The following is a 20619-nucleotide window of genomic DNA, read 5'->3' as shown; positions in this document are numbered from 1 at the left end:
TTCATATCTTACTCTCACGGCTGGCCCTAGGCGTTGTTGGTGGATGTTAGACAAACGCTCTCACCTGAGAGCCTACCTTCGCCCTTGCTGTTTCCGCTCCGAGTCTTCTTTCCCTAGCTACCTGGGTGGCTCGCTGTCTCACCTCCTTCAAATCTTTGCTCAAATGTCGCCTTCTCAGAGAGGTCTACCCTGGATACCCGACTTAAAATAGCAACTTTCCTAGCTCCATTACCCTGGTGTTTTTCCTATAGCATTTATCATCTTCTAATTGCCATATAGTATACATATTTATTAGGTTTATCATCTTTCTCCTTTCAGTAAATCACAGACAAGCTGCACAAAGGCAAGGACTTTGTTGTATCTCCTGATGTACCCCTAGCATGAAGAAACATGTAATGCAGGCACAGTAAATATTTGTGAATGCGTAAATATGCTTTCGGTTTCTCATCAGTAAGATGAGGATAATAATAGCATTCAACTTCATTGATTATTGGAGGGGGGTGTTGAATAATGTATGTAAAATCTTAGTACCAGAAACATAGTAAGCATTCCCTAAGTAGATAGCTATTTGTAGTATGCCTATTTACAGATAAGAAAACTGAAGTATAGAGATGATGAGTAATGTACCTGGAGTCACCCACCTGGTAAGTGGGAGGTCCAGAATTTGAACCCAAGCAGAATGACTCCAGAGCCTGTGTTCCTAGGTGCCTGACTATCCTGCCTCTTAATAGGTTTTGACTTAAAGTAGTTCAAGTATAAAGTTACAGTTAGGTCACTAGCTGTGTGACTAATTGCAAATTACCTCTCTGGACCAGCATCCTCACTGATAAAATGTCACTGCTTGGTTTTCTGTGGATATAATGCTTCCACGGAACTTTGCTGACCAGCCTCCCTCTCCACTAACCTGGTGTTGCCCCATTCACAGCACATATCTCCCTGTATTGTAATTCAGTATCTAACCTTCCGCCCTCTGTATTCCTGTATATCTACTGCTAGTCACCAGGTGATCTCATCCTGCCCCTTGTTTTGAAATACCTCCAGCCTGGACCTCTCCCCTTAGCTATGGATAGAGTTAGCCAATTGCCTACACAATATCTTCACTTGAAATATAGTAAGCCTCTGAAACTTACCATGGCCAAACAGAACCGTTGATTCCCTCTGGACCTCCCCTCCCTCTGAAACCTGCTCCTCTCCCAGTTTTCCCCCATCTTAGTTCCTGGCACCACCATCTACCCAGGTGCTCAGACCAAAAATCTAGTCATCATCCCTGATAAATCTCTTCCCTCTCTTCCTCCCCCCACCCCACCCCTGCCAACCACCACACCTAATCCATTATCAAGTCCTATCAACTTTATTCTCCAAGTTATATCCCCAATTCAGCCATTTCTCCCAATTCTACTTCTACAACCCTAGGCTAGTGCATCAGTATCTTTCCCCTGCCTCCCAACTGGTCTCTCCACTTCTACTCTTTTTCCAACCTCCCCAGCAGAGTGGTCTTTTTCAAATATAAATCATGTCACATCTACTCTTAATACCTAATTATACTTAAGAATAAAATTCAAACTCTTTACCTGGCCTTGGGGAGCTCACATGATCTGATACTTGCCAAACCCTCTGGCCCCATCTCTTTCCTTCTGTCTCCCTCTTGTTCACTGTCATCCCTCGAACAGGCCAAGCTGGTTCTCGTCTCTGGGCCTTTGCAGCTGAGGTTACTTCAGCCTGAAACTCTCTTCCCAGATCTCTAATTGACTATCTCCTTTTCATCATTCAGGGTCCAAGTCATAATTTACTTCCTCACAGAGGACTTCTTCAACAACTTTAATAATATATAATAAACATACATTAACGCTTTAGGCAAGGCACCATTTGAGGCACTTTCCATGGATAATCTCATCTGAGCCCCACAAAACTCCATGTGATAGTACAACAGTACCCTGGTTTAAAGATTTTCATGGCTCTACCTGAAATTATTACTTTTTATTTGCTTGGCTAAATAGTACAGGTTGGACAGCCTGTATGCCTCCTCGTCTGATGTAGATGTGTTTGCCAAGAGTCCCACCGTTCACATGACAGATGATAAGACCCCCTCCAACCCCCCAACGCAAAGGCCACCAAGATGAGGGTGCTTATGAGCAAGGCCTTGTAGGATAGGCCTTGGGCTTCTTCAAGAGCTATTGGGCCAAGATAAAAAGACAGGAGGGAGTCATTGATTCCAAATACTTGGTAACAAGCCAGGGAATTTTGCTTGCATTTTTGGAAATCAGTCAAGTAATTTCAGGGAAGAAGATGAGCAAGCAGAGATGCAGCAGCTGCTGACTTAGAAAATACCAGGGTAAAAATGCCACACTCCAAGCCATTCACTCATCAAATAGTTCTTGAGACTCTCTCCATGCCAGGAACTGTTCTAGGTGCTGAGGATACAACAAGAAACAAAGTCCCTGCCCTCATGGAGTTTGTATTCTAGTGGAAAAATAGATAAACAGATAATAAACTAAAAATCAAAGTTATCAATATTTATAGTATATGGGGTACTGATAAGTGCTTTTTTTAAAAAAAAAAAAACATGAAGAAGATCAATAGTACAGAGCCGAAATAGTATTGCTACAGCGAATGTGCCAGATATTTTTCATTCCCCTCCCCCATCTTCTTACCCCTTTTTCACCCAGCAGTTGGCCCCAAGAGGGCTGCCCTGTATGGGCTACCACAGTTGGCTTCCTGGGGAGTCCCAGCAGGAGATAGGACTAAGGGAGGAGAATGAAGTTAGGCCATGTATTCCTCTTTGTGGTTGGCAATGCTCTTGATACAAGGTCATTGCTTCTGTATCCTGACCTTCCAGGTGATTCTCTCCTTCCAGGTTCTGGTACCTGCTCCCCACCTTGCCCCTTCATGCCTAGAGGGCCCCTACTTCTCACTCCAGGGTGCTGTACTGTCCTTGCAGTGTCCCTGTATGCTTCCCTACATGATTGTGAAGAGTCCCTTTAATTGAATCTCCATGAACTGAGTGGCTTAAAACAATCGAAACTTATTGTCTCACAGTTCTGGGGGCTAGAAGTCCAAAATTAAGGTGTTGGTAGGGCAGTGCTCTCTCTGACACCTGTCACGGTGAGTTCTTTGTTGCCTCTTCCTAGCTTCTGGTGGTTTGCTGGCGGTCATTGGCATCCCTTGGCTTGCTGCATCACCTCAGTCTCTGTCTCCATCGTCATGTGACGTTCAACTCTTGTATGTCTGTCCCTCTGTGTCTCTTCTTATAAGGACACCAGTAGAATAGGAAAAACTCTATTGTTTCTCCTCTACTCACCGCACAATTACTACTCTTAATATTTACTTCCGATCACCAAATGTGTGGGCTTTTTTCCCACACCAAGTAATTCCCCAGTTCTCAGCAGACACCAGCTGGGTGTCCTGCCGTTCAGTTCAGTTCTGGCACTACCTGGAGTTAGCACCTGATCACACAAGTTAAGGGCTCAGTCCCACCAGACTGCCCCTACTTCAGATGCCAATTGCAAGTCCTAACTTGTCACCTGTACTTCAAACTGAGCAGCTACCTACTGGGATTTCCATGACCCCCTCCTTGGGTTTGATCATTTGCTAGAACAGTTCACAGAGCTCAGGGAAACATGTTTACTAGCTTATTATATGATAAAGCATATGATAAAGGATACTGATGACCAACCAGATGAAAAGATATATAGGGTGAGATCTGGAAGAGTCCCAAATGCAGGAGCTTGTGTCCCTGTGGAGTTGGGGTGCCCCACCCTCCTGGCACGTGGATACATTCACCAACCCAGAAGCTTTCCAAAATCTGCACTTTGGGGATTTTTATGGAGGCTTCATCACGCAGGGGTGATCAATTATTTACCTCAATTTCCAACCTCTCTCTCTTCTCTGAAGAATGGGGGGTTGGGCTGAAAGTTACAACCTTCTAATCATGGCTTAGTCTCTCTGGTGACCAGCCCCCATCCAGGAGCCCACCAAGAGTCCCCTCATTACAACAAAAGACATTCCTATTACTCAGGAAATTCCAAGGGGTTAGGAGCTCTGTGTCAGATAACTGCTATCACTCAGAAAATTATAAGAGTTTTGGAGAGCCCTGTGTCAGGAACCAAGGTCAAAGACCAAATATTAGCAAGAACCAGGGGCAGAGACCAATAGGTATATTTCTTATTATTTCATAGCAGTCATATTGGATTAAGGACCCACCGTACTCCAGTATGACTTAATTTAACTAATTAAGGTAAATCTTTTGGAGGGGCACAGTTCAATCTGTAACAATACCTCATTTGAATGTGGTATATTTTTCTGCTGAGACTGCCTGATATATGGGTCAATCAAGGAAAGTCTTCCTGATGGTTGATATTAGAGTAGAGAGAAGTGAGGAAGGGAGACATTCAGCTGCTGAGTAGAATTAGAGGGGACTAAGTAGAGGGAACAACAATAATAGCCATAAATGTTCACACTCACATAGCATTTGTCACATGCAGGTGCAAGGCCATGAGGTAGAAGTATCCTTGACATATTGGAGAAATACCCAGGATGTCGGGTGAAGGAGCTGGGACAGCTGTGGGGAGAGAGTAGCTGGTGGCATTAGAGGTGTAAAGGAAGTGGGGCAGTGAGCACAAAGCCACTGTAAAGGCTTTGGCTTTTATTCGGAGTAACTTGGAAAGTCATTAGAAATTTTAAGGGGGAGGAGTGACAGGATCTGACTTAGGCTTTAAAAGGATTACTCTGAGTGCTGCCTGGAGAACTTCTTGGTGTGGGCTGGGGGGACAGCAAGGATGTACACAAAGAGACCAGTTAGCAGGTTATTGCAGTAATCCATAAGAGACTGGTGACTTGTGTTAGTGTGGAAACTTTACAAGTGGTAAGAAGTAGCTGGATTCTTAATTTATTGAAATAGAGTTTACAGGTTTTGCTGATGGGGTTGATGTGGGATGTGAGAGAAAGAGGCTCACTGCACATGAGTTTCACATTAGGAAACTTCCTTGGAATTCTCTGGTCCTCCTGACTCAAGAGTGTCTGTCCTGACTGACGGTGTTCCGTGTGGCACACCCCTATCCAGCAGATACTCTCTGAGCATCTACTCTGTGCCAGGCATTGTGTTGGATATACAGTAATGGATAAAGACTGATTAGGGATCCTATTCAAAAAAATAGCAGTGTTTGACTTAAGCCCTTCCAAAGGCAAGGCGCATGGCTCCCATCTCCATTGGTTATAAAACCTATTGGTGATTTATGATGTAAGCTTTATGTTAATAGAACCTCTTTCCAAGTTCTAGATGTTTATAGAGTGGTGCAAATATTTCCTTATTGTAATTAAAGTTTTCAACTCTTTATTAAAAGTATTTCCTTTTGCAATTAAATATACTTTTAAAAACAACTTCAGCCCATAACAATTGAGCTTTGAAAATTTCTTCTGTCTTCTAGCTCTGCCTTCCTTCCTCATTTTCCACCCTGCCTCCCCCACCCCAAGTTTCTCAGCCCTGTGAGTCTCATTCATTGTTCAGTCACTAGGTCAGTTCAGACACTGAAATGGAGTTAGGAGTACAAGAAGTTTTTTTGGTGGATATCAACTGTGAAGAATACAAGGGAGGAAGCAGAATGCTTCAGAGCACAACGCTGATATGTTTGCTGTGAAAGGAAAGAGAGAAGGAAACGTTGGGTAGAGAAAGACTCAGATTGTGATGTAGATCTGACAAAGTATTAGCCAACCCAACGGGAGTAAATGGTGTGCAGATTACCTGTTAGAGCAGTCACTCTTTGGATGAAATTGCCAGACTCTGGTATCCCTGCCATGTTCAGTGGCTAGAGGCTGCCCAGGAAGAGCTGTCAGCTAACTGTACTCCTCATAGCTAAGTTCTCACAGGTAATTTTTTTCTTGAAGGGCTATCCAGGCAGTGCACTTTTTTGGCTGAAATAGGCCTCTGCTCGCACCATGTAAACCCGCTTCTCCATACACACTCAGGAAACAGCTGTTCCAGGGGCCCATTGAGCCTCTCTTACTAAAGGGAAACCTAAATGAAGTGGGACAGTGGGACAAACCCCACACTGCATACTGGCAGCTGGTCTCGGGGCCACTACTGGTACTCATCATTTCCCTCCTCCACTATCCATCCTAAATTCCCCTTTTTCTCGTCAGTTACCTCTGCTGGTCTTGGTGCATTGCCTAGTGGTGTGACCCAAACCTTTACTCCTGAAGAGGATGAGCCTTTGGTGTTTCCACTGTTCTCAGGTCTGGTTGCTGTACTTGTCCATTCATAGTCACAACTGGGCAAGGGAGTAGCAAGAGGCATCCAAGTCAATTGCACATATATTCCTTCTTGTTCTGAGTATAAGGTGGTCCTACCTTCTCTCGCTGATAAGGATCAATTGCCCCTCCCAAGTTGATGACTCTTCTTGCTTTTTGGTCTCTTAATATAAGCAACAAAGCTTGTAGTTCAGTGGGACCATTGCTGTGTCCCCTGGCAAAGTACTCCCCCTTTGAGGACCAAGACTTCTAACACCACAGGTCCCAGAATTGTGGGGACAGAAAAATCCTCAGTAGGTCACTGGGAGTGGTAAATGAGACCATTCTGCTTCCCTGCCTTGATTCCTGGACCCAATTAGTCTTCCTGCTGGGGACACCGTGCCCTAGACTCTAGAGCCTAGAGGGTACTTTTATTCAGTTTGTAGATTGCACCCTGGAGAATGAGACCCTGTTCTTACACAATATTGCCCCTGAGATGGTGCTTCGTCTGCACCATCAGCAGATTGTTCTGTCACTCTCTCAGGCTGGCGCTTCTGGGGAAGGGTGGTATGTGATAAGACCAACATGTCCCATGACCATGGGACCACTCCCAAACCTCCTTCACTGCAAAGTGGGTCTCCTGGTTGGATGCTGTGATAGGTAGGGTTCTGGTCTATGGATCAGGCACTCTGTAAACTCCTGTAGAGTGGTATAGGCTGAAGCTCTGCTGGCAGGAAATGTAAACCTGTACTCAGAATAAATGTCTATTCCTGTGAGAATGAATCGCTTGGCCTTCCAGCATGCATAGGGCCCAACGAAGTCAACTTGTCACCAAGGGACCAGTTGGTCCCTCAGAGAATAGTACCACATTGGGAATTCGGCAGGTTGGACATTCAGAGGTGATGATGGCTAGATTAGCCTTACCGAGAGTTCATGCCAAGAGGCCATACATAGTCCCCATCTCTGCCACCATGGTCACTCCACTCATCATGTTTCTACTCTTGCTTCCTATAGTCTATTCTAGATACAATAGCCACATTCTTTTAAAACATGGATCTGTTCGCTCATGCTTAAAACCCTACCCTGGCTACCCACTTCAATCAGTAAAATCCCAAATCTTCACATTGCCCCCTCCCCCATCCTCTTCTTTACTTTTCTGACGTCATCAGCTACACAGGTTCAATCTGCTCCAGCCGCACTGGTCTCCTTGCTGTCCCCTGAGTTGAACAGGTCCACTCCTACCTGATCTTTTGTTCTCTCTTCCTGAAATACTCTTCTACAGATATCGGCCCTCTCCTTCACCTCCTCCAACCTTTGCTCAAATTTCACCTTCTCAATGAAACCTGCTCTAACCCCTTAATCACCCTATGTAATGTGACAAAATGCCCGTTTCCCAGTCCAGCACTCCCTATACCCCTTACCCTGTTTCCTCCTCTTTTAACACAGTGCATTATTTATTTATTATGTTTCTTCTTTAGTGTTTGTCTCCCCTGCTAGAACACAGGGATCTTTGTCTATTTTACTTACATTCTTTAAGCACCAGGAAGAGTGCCTGAAACAGAAAGAACTAAGCAATGAAAGGAAAATTTAGCCACCCATCAAAAAAAAGCAAAGTAAAACAAGGTGATATTGTTACATGTTAAAATGAACATTTAAGGCTTAATAACCTCCAATAATATCAAAAAGTATATGGGAAAAATGCTTTTCATAGTTTGCTGGTGATTTTACTATTTGTTACAACCTTTTGGAAAGCCACTTAGCATATAGGTGGTTCTTAACTTCTGGAATTTCAACTCTTGTACACACTACATGAAACCTCTGAAACTACTTTTCTCAGCTTAGCTATCTAACTATGATTTGAAAAGTTGATACAATGGTGCAGTCAGCTAGCCACTAGGGCGAAGGCTTAGCATTCACATGTTTTATGTTTAAACAGTATCATTTATGCAACCAAACATTCTTTTTTTTAAATTTTATTTTATTAATTTTTTTTTTATACAGCAGGTTCTTATTAGTTATCTATTTTATACGTATTAGTGTGTATACATCAATCCCCATCTCCCAGTTCATCCCACCACTATGCCCCACACCCCCGCTTTCCTCCCTTGGTGTCCATACATTTGTTCTCTACATCTGTGTCTCTATTTCTGCCTTGCAAACCGGTTCATCTGTACCATTTTTCTAGATTCCACATATATGTGTTAATAAACAATATTTGTTTTTCCCTTTCTGACTTACTTCGCTCTGTATAACAGTCTCTAGGTCTATCCACGTCTCTACAAATGACCCAATTTCTTTCCCTTTCATGGCTGAGTAATATTCCATTGTATATATGTACCACATCTTCTTTATCCATTCGTCTGTCAGTGGACATTTAGGTTGCTTCCATGACCTCGCTATTGTAAATAGTGCTGCAGTGAACATTGGGGTGCATGTGTCTTTTTGAATTATGGTTTTCTCTGGTTATATGCCCAGTAGTGGGATTGCTGGGTCATATGGTAATTCTATTTTTAGTTTTTTAAGGAACCTCCAAATGGTTCTCCATAGCGGTTGTATCAATTTACATTCCCACCAACAGTGCAAGAGGGTTCCCTTTTCTCCACACCCTCTCTAGCATTTGTTGCTTGTAGATTTTCTGATGATGCCCATTCTAACTGGTGTGAGGTGATACCTCATTGTAGTTTTGATTTGCGTTTCTCTAATAATTAGTGATGTTGAGCATCTTTTCATGTGCCTCTTGGCCATCTGTATGTCTTCTTTGGAGAAATGTCTATTTGGGTCTTCTGCCCATTTTTGGATTGGGTTGTTTGTTTTTTGACATTGAGCTGCATGAGCTGTTTGTGTATTTTGGAGATTAATCCCTTGTCAGTTGCTTCAATTGCAAATATTTTCTCCCATTCTGAGGGTTGTCTTTTCGTCTTGTTTATGGTTTCCTTTGCTGTGCAAAAACTTTTAAGTTTCATTGGGTCCCATTTGTTTATTTTTATTTCCATTACTCTAGGAGGTGGGTCAAAAAAGATCTTGCTGCGATTGATGTCAACGAGTGTTCTGCCTATGTTTTCCTCTACGAGTTTTATAGTGTCTGGCCTTACATTTAGGTCTTTAATCCATTTTGAGTTTATTTTTGTGTATGGTGTTAGAGAGTGCTCTAATTTCATTCTTTTACATGTAGCTGTCCAGTTTTTCCAGCACCACTTATTGAAGAGGCTGTCTTTTCTCCATTGTGTATCCTTGCCTCCTTTGTCGTAGATTAGTTGACCACAGGTGTGTGGGTTTAACTCTGGGCTTTCTGTCCTGTCCTATGGATCTATATTTCTGTTTTTGTGCCAGTACCATATTGTCTTGATTACTGTAGATTTGTAGTATAGTCTAAAGTCAGGGAGTCTGATTCCTCCAGGTCCATTTTTTATCCCTCAAGATTGCTTTGGCTCTTCGGGGTCTTTTGTGTCTCCATACAAATTTTCAGATTTTTTGTTCTAGTTCTGTAAAAAATGCAATTGGTAATTTGGTAGGGATTGCATTGAATCTGTAGATTGCTTTGGGTAATATAGTCATTTTCACAATACTGATTCTTCCAAAGTAAGAACATGGTATATCTCTCCATCTGTTTGTATCATCTTTGATTTCTTTCATCAGTGTCTTACAGTTTTCTGAGTACAGGTTTTTTACCTCCTTGGTAGGTTTATTCCTAGGTATTTTATTCTTTTTGTTGCAATGGTGAATGGGATTGTTTCCTTAATTTCTCTTTCACATCTTTCGTTGGTAGTGTATAGGAATGCAAGAGATTTCTGTGCATTAATTTTGTATCCTGCAACTTTACCAAATTCATCGATTAACTCTAGTAGTTTTCTGGTGACATCTTTAGGACTATCTATGTATAGTATCATGTCATCTGCAAACAGTGACAGTTTTACTTCTTTTCCAATTTCTTTTTTTTTCATTTGAACTGATTTTCTCATTAATTTTGCAAGAGAGAGTCGAAAAATTGTTAGCAACAAGTTGTGAAATAGATCTTTTGCTGAAGTTCAATATGTTTAAATAGTTTGGGTTCTTTTGTTTTTTCCCAGTTCATCATTCTTTTTCTTTCAGCAGGTTTTTTCATTACTAGCTAAAGCTGATTTACTTATGATTTATTTCAAGTATACCTGGCTTGTCTTTTGAGCTAAAAAGCATAGCTGGCTTTTTGTTGAAATCACGTTTATGTGTTTATTAGTTTATTGTCATTTTTTTCTCCAATATTTATTGGGAAGCAATTATATGCCAGGCCCTACCTATGTCTGATGAGTCTCTGAATCTCTGCCCTCAGGAGGTTACTAAGAGAAATAAACAAGTCCAAGATCTCTGTTATGTGCTGGGATTGAGGTAGATTCCAGGAAGGCAGTAAGGCTTGATTGGCTCTTGATGGGGTAGGAGATGGACACAGGGATCCAGCATCTTTTCAGCTCTCTGTCTGTCTCTGTTTCACAGCTGGTTATCTAATCTATATATTGGTCAAGTGTTTTGAAAATTATATTAGAGTTATAATATTATATTGTCACAAATGAAACTATGAATAAATTAATATAATCCTATGGGCTTCTCTAAAGAAACTTTAGAGCATTTAAAATTTTTTTTCTACTTTAAATAGAAAGTATGGGTTCCTTTTCCCAGACCCATGTTTATAATTTGTGGTTTTGCAATACATGCAATACATGTGTTTTGCAGAGCTGTTGCACTATATATTAATTAAGAAGAGTCCCAGGACCCAAAGTGTTTGAAGCTTAGATAGTTGTCGCACTGATACATCTTTTCTTGCATATTCATTGTTGAGTGAAATTGGTTTTATGGTTTTAGTTCCTACTGGTATTCCCAATCTGTCTCATTTCTTATTGAGTCTCCTTACTGCCAGTTCCAAATTATTATAAAGTAGTTGTAACCCATGTTGTAGTTTATGGGCTACATAAAATATGGGCTAAAAATAAAATAAAACCAAAAAATACGGGGGCTGTGAATAGGGTGTGCTCCTAAACGTAGCAGAGCTGTACCTCTTGCTCTTCCATGTAGCTTTCATGATGAAACCACTGGCTCTGAGAAAGTTAGGAATGAAGAAGACTCTGCTGGTCAAAGTATAGGTTTTTGGCAGAGGGAAATAATTTGTTTGTGTTGTTGGATTATATGACATTTTAAAAAGGAATCATATTCAGCTACTTATAAAAAGTGATTATAAGCCACTTAAAGAAATATCACCTCTCATATTGGTATAAGAAACAGAGTAAAAACTGACAGCCTGAGACTTTAGTATATACCCATTCAATTTAGGATCTGATGGCGCAATAAAAGACTATTTAATAATCTTTAATAGGGAAAAGTGTTAGCAGTAGAATAATTGGTTAGCTATGTAGAAACCATGATGCGTTGAATTGTGTCTCCCCAAAAGATATGTTTAAGTTCTAACCCCCAGTACTTGTGAATGTTACCATATTGGAAAGAGTCTTTATAGATATAATCCAGTTAAGATGAGGTCATGCTGGATTAGAGTGGACCCTAATCCAGCGACTGGTGATCTGATAAGAAGGAGGAAATTTGGACACAGACACAGACAAAGAGAAGAATGCCATGTGACAGTGGAAGCAGAGATTGGAGCGATGCTGCCATAATCCAAGGAATACCAGGAATTTTTAGCAACCACCAGAAGTTAGGAAGAGACAAGGAAGGATCTTCCCCTAGAGCCTTCAGAGAGAGCATAGCCCTGCCAACGCCTTGATTTCAGATTTCTAGCCTCCAGAATTGTGAGGCAATACATTTCTATTGTTTTAGGCACCCAGTTTGCTGTAATTTGTTACAGTAGCCCTAGGAAACTAATACCAAAACTTCTAGGAACACTAACAACAATTCCAGATGGATTGATTAGTAAATATAAAAAGTCAGACTATGGAAACAGAATAAATAAGGTGCATATATTTATCAAATTTCTGGTTGGCAGCAAATATCCAAGTTAAAAAAAATAGCCATAATGGATTGACTAGATAAAGATTTCATTATCTCATCATGTGGTAACAATATAAACAGAATAAAAAGCATGCAACAAACTGAAAAATATTCCCAACATGTGACAAATTTAATAGCCTTAATATATAAATTACTCATACAAATTAAAAAGAAAAACATTACAATCCAATTAGGCAAAAGCACAAATGGTTTATACAGAAAATTTGCAGGAAAAGTACATTTAGCCAGTAAATAATAATGTGGGCCATTGTTGTTTTCTTTTTAAGATTTTTTTTTTGATGTGGACCATTTTTAAAGTCTTTATTGAATTTGTTACAATACTGCTTCTGTTTTATGTTTTGGTTTTTTGGTCGCGAGGCATGTGAGATCTTAGCTCCCCGACCAGGGATCGAACCTGCACCCTCTACATTGGAAGGCAAAGTCTTAACCACTGGATCGCCATGGAAGTCCCGTGGGCCGTTGTTTATACAGTGCTTATTATGTGTTCAGGTCCTTTTCTAAATGCCTAATATATTAACTTTTAATCTTCACATCATTATGAGATGACTCTGGTCGAGTTATTTAATCTTTCTGTGCCTTTCAGTTTCCCTCCTCCGTGAACATGTCTGAGAATTACTCCACGAAAGATGCAAAGATGTGAGATTGCTAGGTCAACAGATAATGTGGATTTTCAATTTAATAGAGCCTACCAAAGTTCTATCGAAATTGCCATGTATATTCCTATCAACACGGTTTGAGAGTACCAGTTTCCCCTGCCCCCCAGCCAACACTTCATAGGTTCTATAATTTTCTTTTTTGCCAATCTGATGGGCACATCACTCTTGCCTCTCAAGAATTCAAATCCTATTCATCCTTAAAGGCACGGTCTCCTTGAAGATTTCCTTCAACTGCTCAGTAAATCATTTTTCCTTCCTCTCAATTCCCTTATCATTTTATCTACTCATTCAACAAATATTTATTGAGCATTTACTGTATGTTCTAGTCACTGCAGTTAAAGCAATGGATAAATCAGGCAAAAATTTCTACCTTTATGGAGCTTACATTCTAAGGGGGAAGGCAGACAATAAAAATAAAGTTAAATTTATAGAATATTAAATAGCGGTAAGAACAAAGAAAGCACACGTGGGGGTGGGGTAAGAAGTATCAGAGTGGAAATAGGATTGAAAATTTAAATTTATTTATTTATTTTTGGCTGCATTGGGTCTTCATTGCTGTGCGCGGGTTTTCTCTAGTTGCGGTGAGCAGGGCCTACTCTTTGTTGTGGTGCGTGAGCTTCTCGTTGCAGTGGCTTCTCTTTGCAGAGCACAGGCTCTAGGCGTGTGGGCTTCTTTAGTTGTGGTATATGGACTCAGTAGTTGTGGCTCACGGGCTCTAGAGCGCAGGCTCAGTAGTTGTGGCGCATGGGCTTAGTTGCTCCGCGGCATGTGAGATCTTCCCGGACCAGGGCTCGAACCCACGTCCCCTGCATTGGCAGGCGGATTCTTAACCACTGCGCCACCAGGGAAGTCCAGGATTGAAATTTTAGATTCCATGTCTGAGGGAAATCCTAGGGAAAGGTTACTTGTGTCTCTCTTATAGCATTTATCACTTTCTATTCTATATGTTTATTTTATTTATTTTATTGTGGCAAAATATACACAACATAACAATTTACCATTTTAATCATTTTAAAATATATAGTTTAGTGACAATAAGTACTTTCATATTGTTGTGCAACCATCACCACTGTTCCTCTCCAGAACTTTTCATCGTCCCAAACTGAAACTCTGTACCCATTAAACTATAACTCTCCATTCTGCCCTTGCCCCCCCGACTCCTCCCCCCATCCTCGTCCCTAGCAACCCTTTTACTTTCTGTCTATGAACTTGACTACCTTAGGTACCTCATCTAAATGGAACCATACAGTATTTGTCCTTCTGTGTTTGGTCTGTGTTTGGTTTATTTCACTTAGGATAATTTCTTCAACCTTCTTCCATGTTGTATTACATATCAGAATTTCCTTCCTTTTTAAGTCTGAATAATATTGCATTCTATGTATATAGCACACTTTGTTTATCCATTCATCTGCCCATGGATATTTGGGTTGTTTCCACTTTTGTCTGTTGTGAATAATGCTGTGAACACGGGTGTACAAATATCTGTTCAAATCTCTACTTTGAGTCCTTTTGGACTCTGGTATATAACCAGAAGTGGAATTACTGGATCAAATGATAATTGTGTGTTTGATTTTTTGAAGAACTGCCATACTGTTTTTCCTTGTGGCTGCACCATTTTACATTATTACTAGCAACGTACAAGGGTTCCAACTTCTCCACGTCCTTGCCAAAGCCTCTTTTAAATAATAGCCGTCATAATGGATTTGAACTGGTATCACATTGTGGTTTTGAGCTGCATTTCCTTAGTGATTAGTGATGCTGAGCATCTTTTCGTGTGCTTTTTTGGCCATTTGTGTATCGTCTTTGGAGAAACAGCTGTTCAAGTCCTTTGCCCATTTTTGAATTGGGTTGTTTGTTTTTTTGTTGTTGAGTTCTGGGTGTTCTCTATATATTCTGGATGTTATTCCGTTATCGGATATATAATCCAGAAATATTTTCTCCTGTGAGTTGCCTTTTTATTTTAATAATAGTGTCTGTTTTAGTCCATTTGGGCAACTATAACAAAATTACCATAAACCAGGTAGTTTATAAACAACCGAAATTTACTTTTCACCATTCTGGAGGCTGGGAAGTCCAAGATCAAGGTGCCAGCAGCTTCAGTGTCTGGTGAAGGCCCACTACCTGGTTCATAGATAGCAGTCTTCTTGCTGTGTCCTCACGTGGCAGAAGGGATGAGGGAGCTCTCTGGAGTTCCTTTTATAAGGGCACTAATCTCATTCATGAGGGCTGTGCCCTCATGACCCAGTCACCTCCCAAAGGCCCCACCTCCTAATACCGTCACCTTGGGGGTTAGGATTTCAACATAGGAGTTTTGAGGGGACACAAACATAGCAGTGTCCTTTGGTGCACAGAATTCTTAATTTTTATGAAGTCCAATTGGCCTATTTTTTCTTTTGTAGCTGTTCTTTTGGTGTCATATCCAAGAAATCATTGTCAAATCCAATGTCATGAAGCTTTCCCCAGTTCTAAAAGTTTTATAGTTTTAGAGCTTGTGGTTAGGTCTTTGATTCATTTTGAGTTAATTTTGTATACGGTGTTAGGTAAGAGTCCAGTTTCATTCTTTTGCACGTGGATATTAGATGTTCATTTTTATTACATTTGCTAATTTTCCATATTGCAAGAAGGCCTTTTGAGGACAGCACTGTGTCTTATAATTCTTTATATCCCTTACAGTACCAGGCATTTAACAACAGCTTAATGCCCTCTAAAAAAATGCTTTGTTGTTCCTGACTATTGAATTGAATTGAAAATATTAGTCTGTTTGTACCCTAATTGTTAGGACGCAGCACATAATTGGCATTTTTAAAATGTTTATTAAAATAAGAATTAAATATATTCTTATTCCGAGAGATCTCATTGTCAAAGAAAGGTTATTTTTTCAATTAAGTGATATTGAGAGGATTGGAGAATGAGTAGAGTATTGTAAATGTTGTATTACATAATACACATATGTAAAAGGAGGATGACATAAATAGCAAAAAATAATTTGCATAGCCATCTTCAAAACAAATATTTCCACTTTGAAGAAGATGAATTAAAACTAGGAATTCACCATTTTTCTCTCCTTGAAATCTTTTTGAAATAATCTAGTTTTGTTTTGTTTTTTAAATAAGAGCTCTGGAAAACCAGGAAGGTGATGTGATAGTTATATAAAAGTGTTCCCAGTGAAACAGGCACATTGGTACTCAGGTCCTTGTGTAGTTCTCCTCTCATATTGAAGCAGGACTTTAGCCAATAGAATACCAAGAGTGGTACTGGACCATTTTGTATCTAAGCCTTTAAAAGTCCTGGCAGCTTCCTCTTTTACACTTGCAGGGAAGGAAAGAAAAACTTTTTTTCTGTATCCAACTTAGGTCATTGACTGGGGCCCTGCCAATTAAACTGCCTAAAGACAGAGAGAAGAACAAAAGAATTTTATTAACACTTGCATTATGTGTATGCTCAGTGATGAGTTGCTCAAAGGAGTGGCTAGAACTTGGGCTTGTATGGGATCTTAGCAAAGAACAATAAATTTGTAGAGAAGTGACAGGACAAAGGGAGATAGTTTTAGGCTTCCAAGGGTGACAAACTATGGGAAGGTAAAAATGTGGGGGAAGCTAATGGAGTGAGGTTGGTTTCTGCAGGTCCATATCGGTGTTGACTTTCCATCTTTTTCATGGCCATAAAACTTCCCTGGGAGAGGGAGTTATGGCAGCTCTCATTTCTCAGAAGTTTCTGCTTTTTGTCAGGTAAGGGAAGCTCCTGGAAGGTGTCTTTCTGCACTTGTCAATTCTCATTTGCCTCTAGCTCAAAATAATCCTTATGCCAATGGCATATTTCAGGGTGGCATATTCTGGCCCCTACCCACTCTTGGAAGCTCGCCACCATGTATGAAGTCCAACTACCATGCTATAGAGAGAGGCCATGTAGAAAGACCTTGGAGGATGAGATACCCCTGAGAATGGAGAGTATGGCCATTTGGAGAAGCACCAAGGGGCCAGATGTGTGAGATCATCTCGGATGTCCCCATGCAGCTTAGCCGTCTGAGTGTAACTGCGCGAGAGAACTGCTCAGCTGAACCCAGTCAACACATAACGTCCGTCATGAGAGATCTTAATAAGTTAATGTGTTAAGCCATGAAATTTTGGGTTGATTGATACTTGGCTATCATTGTAGAAGCTATAAAGCATCCGGAAATGGACTGACAGTAAACAAACAAACGCAGGTAGACCTTCCTATATGTGTTCCAGGCTCAGAGCAGAGGCAATGCTATCAGGAGCCAGCCCTGAGATGCAAAGAATTGGGTGGGGTTGTGAACTTAAGGACCTTCACTTTGCTAGGCGTGCTGGCTAAGGGAGGGGTGTGCCACAGCCAGCTCCTGGATCGGGCAGTAAGGGGTTTGGTGGCTGCAGTGACCCTTCAGGTTGCCATGGTAAATTGAGCATGTCATGACAAGTCCAGCATATCACCACCGCAGTAACCTCCTGCAATATCTCTAATATCCAAGGACAGAAGCTGGCATGTTTGGCAATTTTTTAATGGTGCAGGGAGGGCATCAAAGCAAAGAATTTAGAGAACTCCATTTATCTTACTTGAGAGAGTTTCCAAACTGTCTCTAGGGAGGTGTGTAGCTGAAAATATTCCAAGAGCAAAGGTCAAGGCTTACTGAGATTGATCTCACCAAATGAAGCAGGATGTGAAAACAAACAAAAAACACAACAGGAGAGATCATTTAGCCAGTGTAATAATAACAGCTATCACTTAAGTACCATTTACTATGTGCTAAAGGCCACTGCCCCAGTTCACTCACAACCTCATAAAAAACGGTGACAAAGAGGACGGCAGCAGTCTGATCCCAGGGTTTTCACTATTAACCACTGGTCCATATAAACAGAATGTGATAAAAGTGACCATTTCAAATCAGTGGGAGAAGAATGGATGTTTCAATAATAGTAAGCTTGTACTGCAGAAATTAGGCCAGTTACAGAAAGGGGTCAGTGCTCCAGCTAACTTCATTCACAAAAAAGAGCAGAATTAAAATGAAGACAAAAATAAACCATGTGCTATGTTAATATCTCTAAGTAATAGAGCATGCTTACAAATTGATAAGAAAACGTCTAATAGGAAATTTGCCAAATGATATGGACAGGCAATAAACAAATATAAAACACAAGTGGTCAATATACACATTAAAAAAAATTACATTTCAACTAAACACAAGAGAAAAGAACACTTGTCCTTTAGATTGGGTTGTCTGTTTTTTTGATATTGAGCTGCATGAGCTGTTTGTATATTCTGATTAATCCCTTGTCGGTCACTTCATTTGCAAATATTTTCTCCCATTCTGTGGACTGTCTTTTCGTTTTGTTTATAGTTTCCTTGCTGTGCAAAAGCTTTTAAGTTTAATTAGGTCCCATTTATTTGTATTTATTTTCATTACTCTAGGAGATGGATCCAAAAACTATTTCTGTGATTTCTGTCAAAGAGTGTTCTGCCTATGTTTTCCTCTAAGAGCTTTATAGTATTCAGTCTTACATTTAGGTCTTTAATCCATTTTGAGTTTATTTTTGTGTATGGTGTTAGGGAATGTTCTAATTTCATTCTTTTACATGTAGCTGTCCAGTTTTCCCAGCACCATTTATTGAAGAGACTGTCTTTTCTCCGTTGTATATATCCTTGCCTCCTTTGTCATAGATTAGTTGACCATAGGTGCGTGGGTTTATCTCTGGGCTTTCTGTCCTGTTCCATTGATCTATATTTCTGTTTTTGTGCCAGTACCATACTGTTTTGATTACTGTAACTTTGTAGTATCGTCTGAAGTCAGAGAGCCTGATTCCCACATCTCCATTTTTCTTTCTCAGGACAGAATTTTTTGAAATAAAATATCAGTACTCACTATTAGCAAAGATGAAAAGAGGTGGCCATTTTCTTACAGTGTTTATAGACAAATGAATTGCAATATTCCTGGAAAGTTAAATGGCAATATGTAAAAACATCTTTAAGATTTTTATAATTTTTCATATAATAACTCTACTTCTAGATATTAGTCCTAAGGAAATATCAGAAATATGAACTCCCTTTTATAAACAAGATTTATATATCCTCATTAATTACAATAGTAAAAAACTAGAAGGTGGAAATAGCCCAACTGTTGATCACTTAGAAGAATGATTCAACAAATTACAATGTATACATTTGATGGAATTGCTTAATTATTGTAAATCATGATTTTGAAGCATATTTACTAACACAATAAAGTGCCACTTATTCATTTATTTGTCCATTCTGCCAATATGTATTGAATAACTAACACGTGTCAGGCACTGTTATAGGTGCTGTGTTTTCATAATGAACAGAACTCCCTTCTGGAACAACTGCTGTTCTGGAACATACATTCAGTGAGGACAGAAAATAAAAAAGCAAACGTATTATGTCAGGTGGCAATAAATGCCAAGAAGAAAAATAAAATCAGAGCAGAGGAGGGTTAATACTGTTAAAATATGATAGAATGATACAGTGTTAGGAACTGTTTATATATTATAATCCTGGTTTTGTAAATAAATAAACAACCACCATTACCACCACCATGATAAATATATGTACATAAAAACAGAACAATGACTTGAAGAAAAAAAGAATCAGAACATTCACAATGGTTAGCCCAGGGTAGTAAAATAAGTTGTGGTTTTCATTTTTTTTAATTTTATTTTTAAAAAATATTTTTTAATTTTTAAAAATATTTTATTTATTTTTGGCTGCGTTGGGTCTTAATTGCCGCGTGCAGGCTTTCTCTAGTTGCGGTGAGCAGGGGCTACTCTTTGTTGCAGTGTGCAGGCTTCTCATTGCAATGGCTTCTCTTGTGGAGCACAGGCTCTAGGCGTGCAGGCTTCAGTAGCTGCAGCACGCGGTCTCAGTAATTGCAGCATGCGGGCCCTAGAGCACATGGGCTTCAGTAGTTGTGGTATGTGGGCTCAGTAGTTGTGGTGTGCAGGCTCTAGAGTGTGCAGGCTTCAGTAGTTGTGGCATGTGGTCTCAGTAGTTGCAGTGTGCAGGCTCTAGGGCACATGGGCTTCAGTAGTTGTGGCACGTGGGCTCAGTAGTTGGTGGCTCGCGGGCTCTAGAGTGCAGGCTCCATGGTTGTGGTGCACGGGCTTAGTTGCTCTGTGGCATGTGGGATCTTCCCGGACCAGGAATTGAACCCAGGTCCCCTGCATTGGCAGGCAGACTCTCAACCACTGCACCACCAGGGAAGTTCCACTTGTGGTTTTTAAATATGTTTTCATTTTTCCAAAATGTCAATAAAGAACTTTTATTTAACATTAGAAAAGTAAACCACAACACAAATTATTTAAATATTTGCTGAGTTACGTTTAAAATGGAAATATTATATTTACATGTTTATTGTTAAGCTTACTGGCTTAGAAGAACACAACACTTGCTAAAACCCATAGAATGTACAACACAGAGCGAACCCTAATTTGTGCCGTGGACTTTGGGTGATAGCGGTATGTCAGTGCAGTTTCATTGCTCATAAAGAGCATACCCTGTGGCACAGAATGTCCGCAATGTGAGAGGTTGTGTGTGTGAGAGGACAGGGAATACATGGGAGCTCTCTGTGCTTTCCACTCAGTTTTGCTGTGAACCTACAACCTACTCTAAAAAAATTAAGTCTATTAATTTAAAAAAAAGAACACAGCAACCGTAATGATGTCAGGCATAGGATTTCTTTAAGGAAGGAATTTTGTAAATACCCTTTATCTTGGTAAATTTGGCA

At 40.2% G+C, this 20619-nt stretch overlaps 1 long non-coding RNA gene across 3 annotated transcripts in view; it reads left to right on the top strand.

The window, feature by feature from the left end:
- The window catches only part of LOC117312783 (uncharacterized), a 199418-nt gene that overhangs the window by 379 nt on the left and 178420 nt on the right, over positions 1–20619 (top strand). The window lies entirely within an intron of this gene.

The sequence above is a fragment of the Tursiops truncatus genome, chromosome 6 (genome assembly GCF_011762595.2).
Source record: "Tursiops truncatus isolate mTurTru1 chromosome 6, mTurTru1.mat.Y, whole genome shotgun sequence".
NCBI lineage: Eukaryota > Metazoa > Chordata > Mammalia > Artiodactyla > Delphinidae > Tursiops > Tursiops truncatus.
This window is presented reverse-complemented; position numbering and strand designations above follow the sequence as displayed.